This window comes from Drosophila navojoa, chromosome 3 (genome assembly GCF_054131105.1).
Source record: "Drosophila navojoa isolate 15081-1374.11 chromosome 3, UAZ_NAV_1.0, whole genome shotgun sequence".
NCBI lineage: Eukaryota > Metazoa > Arthropoda > Insecta > Diptera > Drosophilidae > Drosophila > Drosophila navojoa.
Window position 1 is genome coordinate 14,669,465 of NC_142891.1, and position 19,921 is coordinate 14,689,385.

Below are 19,921 nucleotides of genomic sequence, written 5' to 3' on the forward strand. Positions count from 1 at the left end.
ACATATAGAGACGAAATTAATCTCAACGTCTTTTTTGTCAGAGCTTAAGTTTTGTATATATTTTAATGACATGTGGTTTGTAATAAAAAAATATATAAATTTTTAAATTTACAAGAGCATTAAAAGAGTTTATATTTATAAGTGCTATATCAATATTTTGCCTACAATATAATTCGCTCACAGAATTTCCGTCATATACAAAACAGCCTTAACAGCTCAATCCACATGCCAGCGTGAGAGCAACTTCTACTCTGTTTGATAATGCGCTCATTGCTGGTGCTCAAACGGCTTTTCGGTTGCGCCAGTCCCTCAGTTTGTGTCTCGCTTCCGCAGCGTTCGCTCGTACTGTTTAAAGTGAACGCAACGTTGTCGTCGTCGTCGTGTGCTCGTTTTTGTTGCCGTCGATTTTAGTCGAACGCTAGTCGAACGATCTAGCGCATATCGCGCTGTGTGCTCAATTCCAATAACCACAACAACAACAGCAAGAGAACCGTTCTATTCCATATGTGCAGCGATTGAGCATAAAATGTAAATGTCTAATAAATGTTAAAGTTGAATGTTAAGAAGTGTAACTAGGTATAATTTGAGAAGAAAAATTAAGAAGAAAAAAATCATTGGCACAAAAAAATGCACTTGTCAACCTCGCGTTGCATGCGACCGAGTATTAAAGAGGAGGGGACAGGCAGAGCGAGAAACGCAGAGAGAGAGAGAGAGACCGCGCGCGCTCATTTGACATTTTAGTTAGTCGCAACAGCAACACCAACAAAAAGCACAAAGCACGTTCTTTTTAATTTATAGTGGAAAATTAATAAATTAAACGTTTGCTGCTGCTGCCGCACTTGTTTTTATATTTATATTGTGCATTCAAAGCGTGTAAAAAATTGCCAACAATTTGACTTAATTTATGCCAGAGGCTCACTTCACTCTCCCTCTCTCTGTCTATCTCTCTCTGGTCTCATATGACACATTTGCTTCGTTGTTGCTTGCAATGAAAATCAAAAGCTGCACTCCAACATCAATCAAAGCTTCCAAACATGCACTCGCCGCACTCCTTCTCTGTCTCGCTCATACTTGGTGGAAACTAAAACAGAGATAGAGACAGAGACAGCTGCCCACGCAGCTGCTTCAGCTGTGAATTTTGCGTCGCATTTTCTTTGCAAATCATTTTCCATTTGAGCTTCACAGCTGCTTTTCTACTTCTATGCATGCTTCTTCGTTCGGTTTTATAGTTTCACATTCTTATTTTTTTTTTCCAATTTGTGTGCGCAGCTCGCTTCGTTTCTGTCTCGTTTGTTATTTGTGCGCTGCCCGCGCGCATCTATTTTTAGCAACAATATTTTTGTTGTTGTTGCCTTTGCCTGGCTGCCTGTCAAGTTAACTACGCTACGCTGGCAGCGACGGCGACAGCGACCGCGGCAGCAACAACAAAGCACAGCAAATGCAGACAGGCCAACTATGCGCGAGAGTCAAGAGTATGTAAGAGAGCGAGAGCGTGAGAGAGCGCAGGTGATAAGAAGGCGAAGGAGAACGCGCGAGAGCGAGCAAAGGCTGTTCTGTTCACTTGTTTACCACACTCAACAACTTGTTGCTCTCTCTCACACTCTCTCTTTTCAGTGTCCACGTTAGGCCTAAAAAAAAGAACAATAAAGCGAACAACAACAATAGCACTGTGACAAAGTACCAAAGTGCAGCGACGTTGTCGTCGACGTTGACGCTGCGTCGCCTGCATGCTTGCCTTAATTTTGTGCTTCCTGTGGAGAATGGACAAAAACAACAACAAGAAACAGTGGCAATAAAAAGCAACAAGTGGAAACAGCGTCGAAAATAACATCGGCAGAAGCAACAACAACAACAACAGCTTTCTTTAAAAGCCGGCTGCGCAGCATTAAGAAGAAGAGCGCGCGCACAAAGCATAAAGTGCCATAGTGTAAGCGGGAGAGTGCGTGCGTGTGGAGAGAGTACTGCAACAATAACAAATCAACTGTTCTCTTTCGGGTCTCCTTTTGTTCAGCAACTTGTCAAAATGTGAGTATTAATATGCAATTATTGTTTACTGTTGCATGATTTATTATTTTACACGTACACATGTACTTATGGCTGTGTGTGTGTGTGTATGAGTGCACATGTATTAAGTGTTATTTATGGACTACGCCTACGATTTGCGATTGCACAATCGAGTGGAAAGTTGACGAGGCTATCGCCATTTTGAGCGCCCTTAAGCCGTGCCGCTCTTTGCATGTGGTGTGTGCGTGTGTAAGTGCGTGAGTGGGTATGTGTGTGTGAGCGTGTGTGCCCTTGCGCCTGCATTGAATAAACAATGAAGGAGCTCAGCTTCAAAGCTCACAGAGCTTAAGCCCTTGCACGTTATGCTTATTAATATAGTTGTCATTAAAATACCCTGTAAGAAAATGAAATGAGGGTATATTAGGGAGTTAGGAAACAAAATGACAAAAAAATAAATTAATAATAAAAGCTTATGATTGTATAAAAATTGCTTTAAATAAGAAAATAATAATAAATAAGATGTGGTTTTTGCTTTGCATAAAGTACTGGGTATCTATTAGCTTGGCATGTAAACAACTTACTTAGAATCCATAATGTATACAGGCAGAACTATCCACAAGGTATCGGCTAGTCGGTCAGACTGTACGTCCAGTCCTTTTGTTTATTGCATATTCATTTCTTTTGCATTCATTATCCACCCCAAAGTCCACACTCGATCGACTTATTGGTGTTGCCGTTGTTATTGTTGTTGTTGTTGTTGTTTCTCGTTTATTTTTAGACTTTTGTCATAAAGTTTAGAAAACAAACAGCGCAACGCGAAACAACTGCGGAAAAAAAGCAAAATAAATAAAATAGCTGACAATTTGTGCCATAAAATTATTCGAGTATTTTGCGACGCGTAGCCTGCGTCAACGTCGGCGCCGGCGTCGTTTTACAACTGCGCAGCTCTTGAAATCGCAACAACAACGGAACGAAGAACAACCGTTACTATCGGCTATCGCTTGTTTGTTCTGCCACTTGGCCAATTGAATAACTCTAACTGTTTAAAAAGAACGGAACAAAATTGAGTAAATACGCTTCAACGACTTGAAGAGAGATATGGAAGGGCGGAAATTTCCTTTAGCTAAACATTTTTCATCAGTTTATCAATAATAACATTTGTAAGAATTTTGAAAGATCTTAAAACATGCATAAAACTTGAATGAAATATGAAAATGTAAACAATGTTTGTTTTTGTTTATAAATTGTTGTGGCAAGAATCGAAATACCCCGTAAATAGTTGTTGGAAATGGGAGTTTTCTTTCTAAACACTGCGACATAATCGTCTGTTATAGAAGACCGCCCTCTTCAATCAATATGTTTTCCTTTATAAGAGAACAGATTGTTTATTTTGATTTTTTACCTTTAGACGTCGCTAAAATACAATGGAATAGATCAATCAAACTTGTTAAATATATAATTGAATATAGTATTTACCAAATTTTATTATCTTTTCATTATATAAAACTAAAAACAACAAACAAAGTTGTAGTGCTTGATGCCAACAGTTTCTAATTGATCTGACATCTATATATAATATAGCTCTACGTTTCTGATAAGAATTTGCTTAGACTACGGAATTGTAGTAAAGTTTGTAGATAACCTAAATAAGGGAAAATGATTGAATAAGTTCAGATTAGAAACTGAAAGCTAAGTCTTTCGGTTGATATATTTGATCAGCATATGTATAAGGTATAGATCTGTTCAGTTAATCATTAAACACGTTTTTGAAATTAATAAGGTAAATTGATATGAAAGGAAATAACGTATTAAATAACTACAAACCTTACCCAATTTCGTAATCGGTACAGTAAAGGAAATAACTCTATTTATAACTCCCAAAAAAGAGGTAAACGCATTTATAAAATGCCCCGTAATAGTATCTAGGCATAAATAGAGCTATATTTAAACAGAAATTTCGATAAGCAATTGTTAGGAGGTGTACAAAAATGGAACTTTCATTAACCATTCGAGTCTTATCTCAACAAATACTCAGGCGCTTTTTGTATAACTCAAAATTTGCAAAGCCTTTCATGCGATATCAATTTTATTTATTTGCTTTTCCCTCATTTGTTCATTTGCATTAGGAAAAGCAAAGGAAACGTGAAAAGCGAAAAATGGCCAAGCCAAAGCCCAACAAAATGTAAATAAAGTCACAGATAAGATGCAATCAAATGGAGACTTACGAATCCAAGTCCAATAAATATCAACTTGGAAAGCTTAGCAAGATAATTATAAATGTTTGCATACCCATTAAAAAATGATAAATATGGTGTGATTGTGTAGAGAAGAAGAAGAGAAACAGAGTTAATGTAAATGCATTGAAATAGGCATTGATATCTATGGTATCTATAGTGTATTGATTCGATTTATAAGACTTTGACATTGATAAGTATATTGAGATTATGTCATACAAGTTTATATACAATGACTAAAAAGTAAGATTATTATATTTCTCAATGACATCGAGTACATTTATCCAAGAAGCTAGAGATTATATATGTTGAACTAGCATTTAAGATTTATCGCTATCTTTCGCCATTTTCTGAATAAAAAAAAACTTGGATTTAAATATTCTTTATGAGTGTATATATCATATAAGAATATTAAATATTTTATAGAAATACATCGATTGGGGTAATTGATATCCTATGGATAGATTTACTTTTTGAATACTCTGCTGTTTCTATTTCCAAAAAATATTCGTAGAATAAACTTACATTTCTTAAAAATATCGTATATCTAACAAAGAAACTATAAAGTAATATATGTTTTAATTATTCATACTTATTGAGTTTTGTAAGTAAACCAAGTTCATATATTTGCACTCATATTTTTCAAGTACTTCCCCTTTGCTTGCAGTATAATTTTCGTTTTTTTCATTTTTGGCCACGTGGAAGCAGCTAAAACTTGTTTGCACTTCACTCGTGTGCTGCGTCTTCTTACATTAATTCGGTCAGCCGCGCCCCTCTTTTTTGTAGAATTTGGCAGAGTCATAGGATTCACTGTTTAGCCGGCCGCTCAGCTGCTCCCTCTGATCCCTCTCTCCCTAGTGCTTTGGCACTCTTCGTTGCGCTTGTATAAGCTGCATATCGAATTCATGCCGAAATGACAAGTTTTTTACACGAGCCGCAGTCGGCGTCGCTGCTTGTTTACGTTTACAACCAGAAAAGCAGAGCGCAAGAGACAGAGAGAGAGAGAGTATGTTAGCTTGTAGCGTAAACAAAATGCCAGATCATGCATATTGGAATGTGGTCCAAGCTTTTACAGCGTTTGTGTCAATAGTTAAGAGAGCGCAAGCAACTTTAAGAGCGCGCATTACGTTGAACGTAAGAAATATTTCAGCTGCGTTTTGTGCGTTAAGTGAGCTGCGCATGCAAACAGCTGTTGTTTTCAATGGCCTCAAACAGTGCTTAGCTAATGCAAAAAAATTAACGTGCTGTGAATGTATGTTGTGTATTTATATCCATTTGGATTTACATTTATTATTATTTACTTTTGTTTACAAATGTTTCTTTATTGTTGCTTTGTTATAAATGGTCTATCGATTAACTCAGTGCGCGTCGCAAAGCTTTTGCTGAATAAGTTTAACAGCGGGCTAAAGCTCACTCATTTAGATATTATGAAAGTTTTTCGTGTATGTTCAGCAAAGCAAACAAGCGCTAACGGAAAAAGCTTTCAATTTGAATAAAATTCAAGACAAATGTTATTTATTTGCATAAATTGTACGTTTTTGTTGTTTTTATGAATATATATTAAATTTGTTTTCATTTATTTGTCTATATATTTTTTATATATATTTAGACAGCTTATCTGCTTGATCTCTGCTATCACCCCTTATATTTGGTTCTTTATTTACCATTAAGCTTATTATCTAATTTTATGACTGCAATATTTGCGAATGCACGAGTTGTTGTTGTTGTGGTTGCTGTTTTATTTTGTTATTGTTATTGTCGTTGCCGCCCAAATAACCTTTCGATTACGTCAATTAAATAAAATATGTAAGTATATAACATATAATTACATAAACCCGCGCAGCTTATATTGATAAGCTCCCAATGTCACCAAATGCAAACAGTAAGCGAAACAACAGCCACAACAATAACAATAACAATAACAATAAACAGAATCGTATATTTCTGATCCCCCAAATCTGAACCTAACCTCAGTTTAAGCGTCGCGTGTCGAGCTCGTAAGACTCTCGGACCTCGGGGCTAGCGTGCAGCTTGAATTCAATGTTTGCAAATGCAAACAAATATCAAAATATTAATAATAATACTTGTTGATGCATACACTAATGTAGGTGTACACACAGACCTATTGAAGGCACGTCCTACGGAAATGTGCATTGAGTTAAATGCGAGGGCTGTCTGCCTGTTAGTGTTATGAGTATATAAAGTCAATATTTAGTTAACTTGTTGAAATGTTTCGATAAACAAAGGAGGCTCTCTATTGAACTTAGTTATGCCATCGATTTATGAATGATTTATGAGTCAGTTCATGAGCGACACATTCTATGAAAACTTCAGTAGCAACCCTCGTTTTGCTCAGCTTTTAAGCAAATCGCTTTGTTTACATGCAATTTAATTAAATAAGCTTACAATAAATAAATCACGCTTCTACTAAAAACAAGATTTTGCAATTATAAGAGAAACTAAATGAAAATTAAGATTTAAAAAAAAATCACAATTAAATGTGGACAATTGATGAAGTTTAAATGAGTTACATATACATATATAGAAATATATACATAAATAAAATATATAATCAAGCAAATTATATGATTTATAGCCACGCACAATAAATGAATAAAATCAATCCATAAAAAATGAGTGCGAATCGCAGGCAAAGGAGAAAAACAGAAATCAAATAATGGTAGCAAGTTTTTCTGGTGAAGCCGACAACATTTACGAGTTAATTTGAGACAACGTTAATGCAAACAAACTGTCAAATGCTATTAGGAGATAAATGTTGAATATTTACGGGAAAATCAAAGACAGATGGCATTATTAAGGCGGGCATTATTAAGCTGCGTATGCGTATTAAGTTTGCATATAATTAAAATTTATTGTTGGTCTTACACGGCGTATACTTGATACTTAAAATTTCTTTTATATATTTGTATTATATATATTTTATTTAGTTTACTTAAGTTAATTCTTTAGACGAGGAAAGTATTTTTATCTACTGCTTTGTGCTTACGCCATAAAAGTGGCTGATAAGCCTGTTAGCGTCTTCTTGTTGTTCTGGCCTCTTCGGGGAAAGCTCTTAACGTTGACTTTGTAATTAAGATATTTGCCTCGCATCCTCTAAATTGTGAGCATGTCAGCTGGAGTGCTCTGATCCCCAAGCGACTCATAAATATGCATGCAATAGGAAATCTTCAGAGCAGGTTGTGTGTGTGTGTGTGTGTGTGTGTGTGTGTGTGTGTGCATACCTGTTCCAGTGCTATTTAGAGCGGGTATCAACAGCTTGTTAGAGAAGCTTGTTGAGACAAGCGAGAGAGATAGAGAGCTATTTCATGAATTTCATTAAAATATTGATTGACAAAATTTGTTTAATTTATGTGTATTTATTGTCATAAATTTTTGCACATTATAAGTAAAAATAAATAAAAAAAAAAAAATAAAATAAAAAATATATATATACATACATATAAGAGAACATAGGTATTTTATAGGCTAAAATTGACTTATGGATATTATATATTTTGTGGACAAGCAAAATATTAAATACTACAAGCATAATTTTTTTTTATTATTACATTTTTTTTTATTATTATTTTTGTTTTTATTTTATTATATATTGTTTATAATAAGGAATATATGAAAAAATTTAATCATCTAATTAGGGTTTATGACATTCCCAAGGCCTTTATTTATTATTATTTTAATTTTATTATTTATTGTTTATAATAAGGAATATATAATAAAATTTAATTATCTTATTAGGGTTCATTTCCCAAAGTCCTTTATCAATTCTTAAGCCCAAAAGTATGCTAAAGGAAAGCGCAAATATATCTTGCGGATTTTTTACTATTCGTTATTATACATAGTATATTATTATTAATTATTTAACCATTTGAACAACTTTACTTTATATTAGATATAGACAAATGAATTTCGTTGATCAAATATATAATAATAATAAATAATAATAAAATAAATAAATAATAATAAATAATAATAATAATAAATATATATTAATAAAAATTAATAATTATCCATATATTCTTCAATATTTATAATTTACGCACCTGGAAAATGTGGAAATTATTATTATTTAACAAAAATTAATAGAAGCCAAAATACATTTTTCTATTTTATTTAACTTCATAATTATATTTTTATTTTCAATTACCATTGACTCATACAATAAAAATAAAAAATATATACATACATATATACATATGGATAATAGGAATCCCCTTTACAACTTTTTTTTGAGAAACTTTCAATATTCATATTGTAAAACTCAAGTGTTAATTTGCCTATTATTTATTAGCCATATTTATGTTTGCATGTCGCTTCCTCCCTCTCATCATCATCATCTCTCTCTCTCTCTTTCTTTTATAAATTAAAAACGGCAAAAAATTGGCTTTGTTGTTATTTTCAATAAAATTGAATGTGTCGTTAATTGTTTTGGGGCTGCAGGGCATGGGTATTATATAGTCAGTGGATCGTGAATTGAAGGCTCGAGTAAGACTTGTTTTAATGTTGTTGCTGTTGTTGTTGTTGCTGTTGTTGTTGTTGTTGTTGTTGCTGCTGTTGTTGTTGCTGTTGTTGTTGTTGCTGTTGTTGTTGTTGCTGTAGCATGTGAGCGAGCAATTAGATGGCATAGAAGCTCAATGCAGTTGGTTAGCTTCTCATGTGTGTGTGTGTGATATGTGTATTGTATGTATGTATGTATGTGTGTGTGTGTATTGTTATTACAACCATTCTATTAAAACGAATCGAACCAACGCACGAATCACAGCAAAGGCGTCAACAACACACACACTCTGTGTGTGTGTGTGTGTGCTGATCGTGCCTGTGCTTGTGTGTGTGTGTGTGCGTGCACTCAACTGGTTTCAGCCAAATTCCGAGCTTTAATTTAAACGACATACGTACAACAACAACAACAACAACAACAACAACAACAGACATGGCGACTGCGACGGCTTCTGGGGGTTCACTTCGATAACAACTGGCGTCGACGCTAGCGTCGCTGTCGCTGTCGCTGCCAACGCCGACAGCACAGTCAACTACTATCGATAGCCAGTCTACGGTCGTCGTCGTTCAACTCTCGCTCTCTTGTCAGTTCTCGAGCGTCACTCATTCGTTGCGGTACAGCCCAAAAACACAAATCGAGAATCGCCAAGCCGAATAAATAAATCAAGTGGATCAAAATCAAAAAAATACTTTCGTGTTGAAACCTTTTGAAATTCTTAGCGCGCGTGCGCAAACTCAAAAGCGTTTCCCAATTAATTCCTGTAACGGTTAACGCACGCACACGCACACGCACATAATTAATTAAAGATCGTCGCGTTTCTTGTTCATTAAACATTGTTGCTGTTGTCGTCGGATTGTTTTTCTTTTCGACTGCATCTCCAACGTCCAAAGTGAAGTTTTGCCTCAAAGGTAATGCCCATTTGCAGTTGCGGTCCCCGATGTGCAATTTCTTAGGCAGTTTCCCCATCAACTCACCTGTCCAAATTGGTGTTTTAATTAATGTTCACACACACACACAGCATTTGCTGTCGGCTTCCACAGGAGCCGCCAACTGTCAGCAGCAAATCAAAAGGCGACGCATAATCAGCTGTCAGTGCTGAGGCGCGTTTTGTGTGGTCTCACACAGTTCAGGCCAAGTTAGTTAGTTAGTTAATGTCGTTCGTGGTTCTAACTCCGGTTTGCTGCGCCGCTTCCTGTCACGCTATCAGCTGCAATTGATCCACATTGCGATTTTGATGGCATTTTGATGGGCTCGAGCTCAACGTGCTCAATGCCTATGACGGAAATGACAAAGTGCATAAAAATATACATATACATATACATATATATTCTATATAATGCTTGTGTTTGTGCGTAGTGTTCAGCTTGCTTTTCCAGCTCTATTTCGTATTGGAAAGTTGTAATTGCTCTATTTGGCAGAGAGCGTATAAAAGTCGGTTCTGATTGCAATTTGTTTGTCGGGTTTGCATTAGAATATAATCTAATATCTATCTACATAGAGTAAGAGAAAGTTTTGCTCTTTTTTTGTATACACATTCAGTTTTATTAGGCTTTCTTTTCCACATTATTTGTATATTGTAGTTCCGTCGCGTATCTTCATCTTCATCTTTATTTTGCAAAAGTTCAAGTTGTATAAATTTGATTTTCTTGCGTGACGACATTACAGTTTCAAGCTCAATTACCTTCTTCTTTTTGCTGTGATCTAGTGCGCATTTTTTATGAACTGACAGTTATTCTAATACGACTCAGAATAGAGTTACAGAACTTGGCTATCGAATGTTTTACATCAAATATTTTTTGGTAAAACTTATTATAATGCATAGACAACAAACAAGTTGATTTCTTTCAAGTCCTTACTACAAAATATAGATTGTTTTTATCATAATTTGGCAAGTAAATTCAATAGCAAAGTCTACTGATAGTCGAGCCGGAAACCCCTATCATATGACGTTTTTTGTGTATAATGCTTGCTGTTTATTAGTTTTGATATACAAAGAACACTTGAGCTATCGTCTTATACAAGTTTTTAAAAGTTGTACTATCTTTTAAATTATTTCTATTGTGCAGATTGAATGATTTGCTTCTATTGCTAACATAATTTGTATACTCCATTCACAAATTTTTAATTAACGCAGCTCTTAAAGATGGAATTGTTAATATTGCAAATATAATTTTATCCAGTTATATATTTATGCCAGGTTAAATAATTTTTATTTCTTTATTTTAGTTTAGATTTGGAAAAATCAGAACATCTATAAGGAATTTCCTGTATCTCCAGCTCATTTAGACAGCTCTCAAGCTTTACGGAATTTGTTCTATCGGAAGTACCTTTTCTTTCTTGAATGCTAGACAGTGCTTTCTAGACTCTATTAACTGTCTTAGCCTTGGCACTTCATTGCCATTTATATGTAGATATTATATTTACATACACATGAACATAAATCAACCCCTTTGAATAGCCGCGAAACCCAAGCGAAGCCAATCTAATTCCGCACTTGTTTTGCTTACATTTCGCTTACAGTTTTCTCTCCGGTTTCAGTGTAGTTCTCTTTCTGCCTCCCTCTCTCTCTCGCTCTCTCTCTCTCTCTCTCTCTCTCTCTCTCTCTTTACACATTCTCTGCCATTTTACGGCAGTTGTCCCGTTTTGTTTTTTGCACTGTGCGAAGGTTTAATTGATCGAACGTGCGCTGCATGCCAATTGAGTTCCATGGAGTCGCGATATATGCATGCCCCATGTAACGCCATGCGTTGCCTTCGCCATAGATGGGCGCCATTGGGGGCGGGATGGGGGCAGGGCAAGTGCGTTTAATGCCAGCAAATCGTATCGCACTAGCGACCAAAACTAAAACGTCCAACTAGTTAGCACGGACTCCATTTGTATCTGGCTGTCTTTTAAAGCGTTATCAGGCGATCGATTGCCTTCGCGGGCCGCTGTGATCGATCGATCGGCGAACGTGTCGCTGGGACTAATGAGTGTTTCGCATAAGACTGAAACACACAAATCGAACAACAAATATATAAATCAAATGAAATACACCGACTCGTATACTCTGTAACGTCTGCTCCCCCTCCCCCCTGTGCTGGCATTGAAGTCATTTTTTGCTACACATAACATAAATCGGTAATTAGTCGGGGTCATCAGCTGTTCAGCGGGTCAATCGGGAACTCTGCCAATAAGTCACTGAATTTACGACACTTCGCGCTGCCCACGCTCAAGGCAAAGCATTTATTTTTAAACACAATTACAATTTTATGGATTGCCTGTCAACCAAAAAAAAAAAAAAAAATAAAATAAATAAATAAAAAAATTAAACAAAAACAGCAAGACATTAAAAAAGAATTAGAATCGAGTATTTTTTTGCTTACAATTTAACGAACATCCAATACACTAATTATTTATTTGATTTACTGAGTATTTAAATATAGAACGAAGATATATTTTAAAGTCGTTATATATTTTCAGCATTTTATGGAATTTTTAATAAGGCTCCTTTTGAATCATTTCATAATTAAGTACATTGCAGATATACTTAATAAAAATGTGTAAAAATAATTTGATATGTAAATCAAATATTGTACTTTATATATTTTAAAAAAAATATATAAACAAAAATCTTTTTAACATTTCATGAAATTATCGGCGCTTATATAAAACTAAATGTATATTTTAAAATATTTATGTTTTTAACTAATATTTTTCACTTGATTGCTCGAAATGCAGTAATATAATATTCCAAAATTTTATAGAGCTGATTTGAGATGTAAGGAAATGAAAATAAATGCAAAATAATTTTTTAAACAAGTTATTCAGCTTTCAAGCACTAATGCCTTGCCTTTTTGGTATAGTAGATCCAATATAATATATATAAATAGTGTTAACAACTCTATCGATATATATCATAAGCTTAAATTAATTTGTATGATATATTTTAAAGCTCGAAAGAGGCGACGATAAGATAAAAATATATATATTAAATGTATATACATATTTTCGTTTAATGAACAAGAATTTACAATATATTCCGCGTTACATAATGCTCTATGTAATGCTACAGGCCCTTCGCTTAGGGCATGCAGAGTGCAGGGTGTTTAAAAATAACTGGAATAATTGCACGAGCTTATGATATAGAAGCAGCTGCCCGTTGCCTTGATCAATTTACAAATATAAACGAATGTACGATGAAATAAAAGTCGTAAAATTCCGGCTCATACTCGCTGCCAATTGTTTCTTCGTTATGTGTGAGTGAGAGGGCGGCAGAATAAGTGAGTGAGCGAGAAGGAGCATGAGTGTGTGTGCGTGTGTGTGTGTGTGTGTGCGTTGCTTGTGTAGCGCTTGCCTTGAGTTGAGGAAGCGCAGACAGACAGCAAGTTCGACACTTGACAATTATTATAACCTATAATTATAGCATGCTATATACATAGAGCACACGAATCGAGACAAGCACACATACATACACACACACACACACACACACACACACACTAAACTGTCTCCCATTATGGTTGCGACATAACTTTCAATTGATGTCTCAATTTGATCTAAGTAGCTAGAGGGAGATCGCGAGCTTTCAAGGAATAGCTGATATCCAATACGCGCCACACACTCTCTCCACACACACACACACACACACACACACACACACACACACACACACACACACACACACACTCCAAATTGTGCGCCCGACTAACCGCTTAATTATGTTTAAATGATTCGAATGAGCTGCATTTTTGGCATGCTTCGCTTTCGTGTCTCACAATATCTGCCTGTCTGTCTGTCTCCATGTGTGTGTGTGTGTGTGTGTGTGTGTGTGTGTTTATCTTGTCGCTAACTTGTTGACTGACAGCTCGGACAGTTGGGCGATCAAATCATGCATGTTGCATGCATTTCAGTTGTTTTGTGGCATTTTGTTTGCTGTCTCTTTTGATTAGCAAATGATGACGCTGACGACGATCGCAATCAGGAAGCTAAAATATGTCAATTGTATATCAAATAAATGCTGCAAAGCATGTAAGCCAACTGGCTGAGGGGGAGGTACGTGGTGCAGTTCATGTGCTATAGCATAAAGTTAACATTTTCGGTAAATGCCTTTTAGATCTCACATATTCCAGCTACAGAATGCTGTCAGCAATTAGAGGAATGTCACATGATAATATCGTTTAGGCCAGGAAATGCTTATGAATTAACATGAAAATTTGGTCAATAATCGCGCTGTCCAATTAGCCAGCTTTATGCGCTAGGCAGCCATTTTGTTGCGAGATTTTTTTTATAGAATTATTAGAGTATATGCTATTGACAGTGTTTCTAAGTTTCGCTAATAGTTTACTACAATTTTTACGTTACGTTATTTAGATATGCTGCACATATAAAGATTCTTATCAGTTGCGGTCTATTTAATTTATATTCGTTGGTGTTTTTCCAAAGATGATATAGATGATAAATGATGTTGCATAAATTCTGAATAATTGGTTCTTTATGTTATCTATCTTGCTTTATTACACATTAAACTATTCATTTAAATTTTTCCACATATCATTAGATAATTAGCTTAAGTCAGGCTCGACATTTCGAGGGATTTTTTGATGTTACACGCTAAATATATGTTATATCCGTTGTCAAGTGAACCAAATTATCTTTGACGATCTTTTCACGTAGTCGTCAATGATTGCTAAATAGTTCCTTGTTCGAAAATGTTTATTTCCTCAGTTAGGCACGCAACAATAAACTGATCTGAATCATCTATGGCGACAATCGTTCAAATCTCAAATGCTTACTCATTAGCAAACGCGATCAGTTAATTTTCACCATATATGTGTGCTTATTTAGATTAGATTTAATTGGGTAGCCATACGAAATGTAAGATCAGTTAAAGAGTTAAGGCGATCGATCACACGTTCAGTGTGTGAATTTTACTATAAAAATATATTATATAAATGTGTTATATATTTTGTAAACTAATATAGGTCTGTCCATGCATTTAGAATATATATTATAAAATAGGGGATCAGTTGAAAATAAAGTGATCAGTTGTTAAAGTAAGCTATATGGTATAAACATACATACATAAATTATCAAGCCATCCACCAGAAAGTCTGCTTAAGTTAATATATTAGTGGATTAAAGTAGTACAATATGGATGATCATTTGCAATAACTTAATCAAGCCCTGATCTTGAAGTTTTCTTTGAGTACCTATCCTGATCTTGAAATCTGCTCAAGTCTAAGTTTCCTTGAATGGTCGCCTTGCAATATAGAAACCCATTTGCGTTCACTCGATCACAGCAATCAATCGATCAAATTCTGTAGGATTTGAATATGATTTCTGTCTTTACAAAGTCGTTTATCCATAAAAGACATATCATGCCAGCTAGCTGTGGATTTCCATAGTCTGGCAACGCTGTTATTGATCGTGATCAATTTGTAGATGTTGCTAATCTTAACACGCTCTCTGTGCGCAAATGAAATACCAAATATGGTGTCGACATATGTTTTCAGCCGTAGATCAACAATGTTTCCATATTTAAATGACTTTCGATGGTTTTGGTGCGACATGGCGGGCTTATCAGTGGCATGAATGAACTCACGATCGATTTGATGTTAATACCCTCGATTGGGTTGCGTTGACATTCCAAGGCGCCGTCCACATTTTTATTGACTGAACAATGGACGAGCAGCGGGCATGGAGCGGGTCAAAGGGAGGAGAATTTTGTGTTTATAAATATTTTCATAATACTAATTAAAGTTAAGAACCTGTTTCCATTGCCGAACCGAGTTACCACACTCGCCGTAGAGGAGAGAGGGGAAGGTGTGGAGCAGTAGCATCATTTAAATGACAATAAAGAGTATAAAATCATTTAAAATATTACGTATACGACGCAGCCGGTTCGTGTTTATTATTTATGTGCCCGAGATGAAAACAAATTGCAGGCGTAATTGCGCTTAAGTGGCCCAAAAGCCCCAGCCGCAGCCACAGTCGCACATTGGGCATATTTATTGAAAAGCTATGGGCCGAGAGCTAGACAGAGATGGACGGATGTTTCCAATATTTTGAGTGGCCTGTCAATTGATGTTCTATAAATAAAAGAAAACGTCTATTTCGATGCTGCTGCATCAATTGATTTTCATTTGTGGATTCATTTCATTTCTATAGCAACAGTTGCAACAGTTTTTCAGCTTCACATCTAACAAAACCCATTGAAAATGGGAAATCGGAGTGTAATGGTTTTATTGAAATGTATGGGACAGGCAGAAGGAGGCGTGTCAGACCCCATAAAGTATATATATTCTTGATCAGGGAGACGAGCTGTGTCGATTTAGTCCTGTCCGTCTGTCTGTCTGAAAGTTTTAAAAATATACCATCCATTGGGTGTCATATCATTCAGCTTCTGTCATGCAGTCTCATCGCATTTTGCCTTTGCCATAAAGTCGCTAGAAGGCCCAAGTTAAGAGCATTTATATTTCTGTGAATCATGAATATGTTTTCAATTTCATGAACAATGAATTTATATTATTCAGTTTTCGGCATTAATGTACCTTGAGTCTCGTAGCATTCAGCTTTTGTCATGCAGCTGCCCTAACCCAAGTTTCAAGTTATAGAAAAGTTGAGCAAGGTTTCTTAATCATACATAGGATTATGTCTTTTATTTAGGGAGCAAATTCTGATAAATATTCCCACGAATTTAATAGATGTACCATCCATCGAGTATCATATCATTCAGCTTCTGTCATGCAGTCTCAGAGCATTTCTTCTGCTATAAATTCGCTAGAAGATCTTAACTAAGAGCATTTATATTTCTGTGAATCATGAATATGTTTTCTATTTCATGAGCAATGAATTCATATTGTTCAGTCTTCAGCATTAATGTACCTTACATCGAGTCTTGTAGCATTCAGCTTTTGTCATGCAGGTGCCCTAACCCAAGTTTCAAGTTTTGTTTTTGTCATAATCTAGAAAAGTTGGCCCACAGTTTCAAAAGGCATTCATGGGGCTATGCTTTTTTTTGAACGAGCAAATTATGATCAATATTTCCACAAGTTAATTAATGCACCTTCCATAGAATCTCATAGCATTCAGCTTTTGTCAGGCAGCCTTAAATAAATCTTTATAGAATTTCGGTTTTTAGTATAATTCATTCGTGTTTCTGTGTGTGTGCCCCTTATGTGAGCAGAAAGACGCGAAGAATTATTGATATATCAGTTCATTGTAGGGCTCAGGGGATTTCGTAGTCGAACTTTCTCGACTAGAGTTTTCTTATTTGTTTTATTTGTATTTCTGTCTCTTTTTTTGCGCCCAATTACGCGTTGTAATTACCCGTAGTTTTCGCTATGGGGCTACCCCAATGCCACTGAATTTGCTATTGTTCTTTTTTTATCACTCTGTTTTCGCAATGTTTGCCTGGCATACAAATCGGCCATTAATTCGTTGTGCGACCATAAAAATGCTAATTAGCATTTAATACGTTAATTTTGCATAGATCAGCTCGGCGGATCGATCAATGTTTTGCATATAGTTGATAACAGAAAACGAATATACTGCTAAATATGTCAATTAGCTTAGAATGATCGTTGATCGTTTAATGATCCAGTTAACCTAATTGTGAAATGCATGAAGAACAGTTTCCAACAAGATAATAAATCAGATTGTTCATCTGTGGAAACGTACAAGAAACATTCAACGTGATAATTAGAATATAGATGCTTAATATTTGACATGAACAAAAAGTCCCCTTTTCCTTAAATTAGTAAAAAAGTCTCATAGGAGTCTAAACGTTGGGTAACAAATAATTCAGATTAATCGACCTGAGTTGTTATAAAGGGCACGAAACTATATTATTAACTTGGTTTATAATTGCAGATAAAGAGATAAAGATCACGTAACTACTTCGGAATCGATTAATTATAGCTTTCAGTTGAAGTACTTGTAAATTATATAGAGATTTTTTTAGTCTTAACTCTTAACCTCTAAGTATTATTGTTTTCAATCAATCTTTGAAGAACTGTTTATACTTTGTCTTTCAATGTTTTCCTACTGTTCATTAAAAATCTCTTGTTTTCGTATATATATTTAGTTCAAGCTCATCTTCAAGTGGTTGACAAGTCTAGGTTAAGAATAGAATTTATGCGATCAGCTAGTTTGTTATTTATGCTAGCTGCTCTTCAAGGTTCATGACGATCTTCAACTTGTCAAGTAGCACCATTAAATGCCTTAACACCTACGCTTCATAGTATAGCGGAAATACACTCAGAGAAAAGAGGGTTAAGTGTTGATTGGAGTTTTATGAAACTTGCGTAAAATTCAACGATCTGTTAACTCAATTTAACTCGATTCAAAAAACTGGAATGTTTCTTATGGGAAAACTGAATTCTAGCAATTTCTATGAAAATTTTCTTCAGTGTTTTCGTAGCTTGTTTCTCGAAGTGATCTTCAAGCTGCTTCTTCACTTTGATACTTTTGGATCATAATAATTTTGCATGCCAGTTGTTGTTGTTTCTTCTACTTCTTCTTCATCATCATCATCATCTTCTTGTTCTTGTTGGCAACCTGATCGAAGTGACTGAACCTGATCGTTGATCGTTGCGGCTGCCGGCCCATTCGGGGATGCTTCTCGTAAAACCTGATTGCTAATCGTTTATGGCTCACCTCTGTCGTGTTTGAATTTGGCGTATTTTTAGCTTTTCATTTCGTTTGGACTTTCAACTGAATTGAATTATTGTCTAAGCGCGCAGACACCGAAATATGTCAATAGTTGTCTGTGCCAGTTTCGGCAACTTGTTCTTGGCATTTGGACGCATTATACATATTTACGTCTAATAACAAGAATCTAGATAAAAAATATAAAAAAAAAAAAAAAATACAATCAAATGTAAAAAATCAAAAATAAACAAAATTATATAGGTGCTGATATCGTGAAAGACTTAAGGCGTGGCTGTCGTTTAGCAACGATAGGCGATAGGCGATAGGCGAGCGGCTACATAGTCTTTAGAGACATTTGAAATGCCGTCGAGTTAAGTAATGTTTTTTATATCTATGTGAATACCCTAGGCCAGACTAGCTAAATGAGATGCATTGTTTATGTTTAGTAATTTTTTTATTCATTTTCTTTTTTTTTAAGCAAAATAGGGATTGTCAAGTGAAGCTGAAAGCAGAGGTTGTTTCTAAAAATTATTAAAAATATTTTATAAAAAAAAAAAATATTATATATATATTAAATAACATTAAAAAAAGGAAAAAAAATTGGAAATCAATATATTATATTATACACCGTTCGAATCATTTTATATAGTAAATTCCCAAACCTTCTACATTCATTCAACATTTTCTTTGATATTGTATGATCGTTTATGATAAGCTGTTATCAAAAAGAGTTAACCTGAATTTTGAAAATGAATAAAGATACTTAAGTATCCATTAAAGCTATAAGTGACTGTATAATAAAACCTAAGCTTCCAGTTTGTAAATTATTTGGTTTGGCAAACCATGTTGTTAGTAAATTATTATTGTTTAATTATGGCCTCAAAAATTATTCCTTGTTTTGATTAATTTTTTACCATTTAATAAATATGTTGAAGTTTTTTTTTATAATAGCTCGCCAAAATGGTATACCATTTAAAATAATTATATGGTATCTGCTAGTCAAGCACACACACTGAAACACACAAACTGATGAATAGGCTTACAGCTGTTATTTAGTAAAAATCAAAACAAGTAAGCATGTTTGAGACGGGTATATTTGATGTTGTGATACGCGCTCAAAAAGAGCTTTTAGTAGGGTTTTAATATGATTTTTATACTCATTCAGGAAAGTAAAATGAATATGTGAACGAGTATTCTGCAGTTGGTAGTTCCCGACTGCAACGATCTTACTTTTTATATGAACTAAATATATCTATATTATTTATATGTATTTATAGTTTGATTTGGGGACTTTAACTTCAACTTGCTATACATTTTCAAAAGCCAATATACCCCACTCACTATGCAAACGAGTATTGGAGTGGAGATAATTTTGTTAGGGGCATTGACGACTGCTAATTTGTGTGGGTCGACGTTTAGCATGTCTGAAGCGTAGCGATTGTCTTGAATTTTGGGCGGGGTTGAGCTTCAGTTGGGAATGGGAATGAATGAGAGACAGCAATGGGCTGTGGTCTATGTCAACAACAAGTCAATT

At 35.0% G+C, this 19,921-nt stretch overlaps 1 protein-coding gene across 2 annotated transcripts in view; it reads left to right on the forward strand.

The window, feature by feature from the left end:
* Positions 1 to 303: 303 nt before the first annotated feature.
* The window catches only part of for (cGMP-dependent protein kinase for), a 46,076-nt gene continuing 26,458 nt past the window's right edge, over positions 304 to 19,921 (forward strand). The window contains exons 1-2 of one of the 2 annotated variants that reach the window (XM_089258333.1): positions 304 to 528; positions 1,615 to 2,025. The gene's annotated coding sequence lies outside the window, so the exon portion shown is untranslated. Of the gene's footprint in view, positions 529 to 1,614; positions 2,026 to 9,359; positions 9,663 to 19,921 lie in introns of those variants that run through there. The other variant, XM_089258335.1, reaches the window with a different exon arrangement.